Source organism: Cimex lectularius, unplaced genomic scaffold, assembly GCF_000648675.2.
Source record: "Cimex lectularius strain Harlan isolate CLEC.00 unplaced genomic scaffold, Clec_2.1 scaffold35, whole genome shotgun sequence".
Taxonomy (NCBI): Eukaryota; Metazoa; Arthropoda; class Insecta; order Hemiptera; family Cimicidae; genus Cimex; species Cimex lectularius.
The window spans coordinates 1,606,871-1,609,468 of record NW_019392746.1 but is presented as its reverse complement, the minus strand read 5'-3'; the positions used below and the strand labels follow the sequence as shown (position 1 = coordinate 1,609,468).

Genomic DNA, 2,598 nt, shown 5'->3' with positions numbered 1-2,598 from the left:
GAAAAATGTTTACTATTTTTATTTCATTTTCTGTAATTTACGTACGAGGTGGCTTCATTGCATATCGTCCGTCCGATCATCTGCGCCCCCAGTTAACACAAGTTGTAGTAATAGTTGTAGGTATTTGCTGCGGGGTACCAGTTGTAAAACTTTCTCATCCTGTAGTTGAACGGGTCCTCGCACGGGTAGAAGCAAGATAGGTTGGGCTGCGGTTTGAACGATCCCGGAATCTTTGGACGCCAGCCTGAGCTACTCATCTTGGCTATTTTTTGTCCGACTCCGAGCGGTCAACCAATCCTCGCACTTACTTGTTTAATTTGAATCAATCGATGATTTCAACAAATCAGATGATGACTTTCTTTCTATTAAAAACACCTGGTCACAGACAAGTTTTCCAAGAGATACTAAACTGCAATTTTGATAAAATAAAACGAACGAAGGCACATTTTCTACATTTTGTTCACAGTCTTTATTAAAATCAAGCCCATATAAAAAAAACTATTTGCAATAATGAAACCGCAACCATTATCAACCAACTTTTAAACATGTTGCACTTTTTACACTTTACCTACTGTCTTCTACAAATTTTCTATTACGTCCACATGCCATTGAAAAATCTCATTTGGAAGTACATTGGGACTTAGGATTTATGGATTTAAACCAAATTATAAACTACATCAACTAATAAAAACCAATTTATTTTACAGTAGTTATCGTAAATTGGCTCAAATCCAGATTTAGAACGGCGAATTAAATTGACCAGGCTATTCTCTTCGGAGCTCTATGAGATTTAAAGACACGGGCCTTCTCCGCTAATTAGGACGATTAATTAAAACGCTTGGAAATGCTGGGTTCATTTCATTACATTTTTAAAAGACTTATTGTGAGTCTGGGAAGATATAAATTAGTGACAAGACTTTAATTTCAGCAAGCCACTTAACAAAATTTTGAACGCTTTTCGTCCACTAAAGAATAATAATTGGTATTTAAATAAATTATGGTTAGGGTGTCGGACTCGTGTTTGCCACGCTAGCGGTTCTCGGTTCGAATCCCGGCATTTCCGACGGAATTTTATTGGGAAAAGCGCAATTTTCAGAAACATATTTCACCACCTTCACGATATCGTCAATATCGAATATTGTAAACGTACATTTGAAAGACATACCAACGCAATCCAGTATTAAACTATCGCACTATTAAAGCATAGAATTCTTAAGACAGAAACCCTAGCCTCGGTAAATGTCAAGTGCGAGGACAATAATAAAATATACATTGATGCCTCCAAAATTGAAGAATATTCTGATTTAGGCATCTACTACGATCCGCAAAAGCATCATATGATCAATGGCCCCGAAAATTCCTTACTCTTCTTAAGTAGTGCCGAACTCACAGCCATTATGTATGCGTGGTGTTTAGTGATCGTTAGTCAATGATTATTCGGAGACCGCATCTCACGATCTCCGAATAGCCATTATGTATGTTAGAGGGGAATAGGCAAATTTTACTAACTTTAAGGCTAGAAGACTTGCTAGAGAAAGGATTTTTGGGCAAATCAAAAAATTGCATAGTTTATGAGATTCTAAAAGGTATGACAAATTATCAATCACTGTTCCGTGGGGTCCTGATCACTGGATTACTCGGGGACGATGAATTGCTTAAGATAGCTAGAAGAAAACTCCCTTAATTACATATGATAGGACATACCTCGCTGCACACTAAAAAAAATAAAAGGCTATAGGTTCACTAATTTCGTGGTCCGCTTGACCAATTAATATATTATAATTAATTAAGGTTTTTAGTTGAGATAAAAAAGTCAATGGCACGAGCGGGATTCGAACCCACGATCTTCGGCTAGATAAGCCGCTGCTCTACCACTTGAGCTATCGTGACCTCGATCCACTCGGACACCAATTTCACATCTCAACCTCAATTGAAAAATGGCAAAAAGGAGGGAAAATTCAAAAGGTGCGGTTGTGATGGGAAGTTGGTGTCCGAGGGGATTGAGGTCACGATAGCTCAAGTGGTAGAGCATCGGCGTGTCTAGCCGAAGATCGTGGGTTCGAATCCCGCTCGTGCCATTGACTTTTTTATCTCAACTAAAAACCTTAATTAATTGTAAGCTATTATTAGGGTACTGGCTAGATTTATACCAACAGTCTGTTAGTTAGTAATCGAAAGTAAAAAAAGTAAAAGTAAAAAAACGAACGTAAACGTAAGTTAAAAAAAGTAAAATAAATTTTGCGGATCGCGGTAGCAAAGTGGTTAGAGTAAGACTCGGGTAGTAGATCGTCGTTGGTTCATTCAATGGAATGACCGGCGGGATGGGGTCTCAGAGTACCCAAAATGGAACCAGGAGTACAATAAGCTGTAAAGCTGCAGTGCTCAGTGCCTCTAATTCCAAGCATCTATAATTTTAAAAAAGTGTGTTATTTTAGGTAAATGCCAAAAGCAAGTTTCACAAGTTGACCAGAGTGGGATCAGGGGATCAGGCACAATTACACAGAAACAAACTCATTGAGGGAGTAGAAATACTTTGATTGAATGTAAAAAATATTTTTTGCATTGCATAAATTCACTTTTTTTCACATCCTACATGTT

The 2,598-nt window shown here is 37.8% G+C and overlaps 1 non-coding gene across 1 annotated transcript; it reads left to right on the top strand.

Moving 5' to 3' along the window:
- The first annotated feature begins 2,005 nt into the window (after window positions 1-2,005).
- Window positions 2,006-2,078, top strand: Trnad-guc. The gene has a single exon. It is a non-coding gene; the product is annotated as a tRNA-Asp (tRNA).
- Window positions 2,079-2,598: the final 520 nt, after the last annotated feature.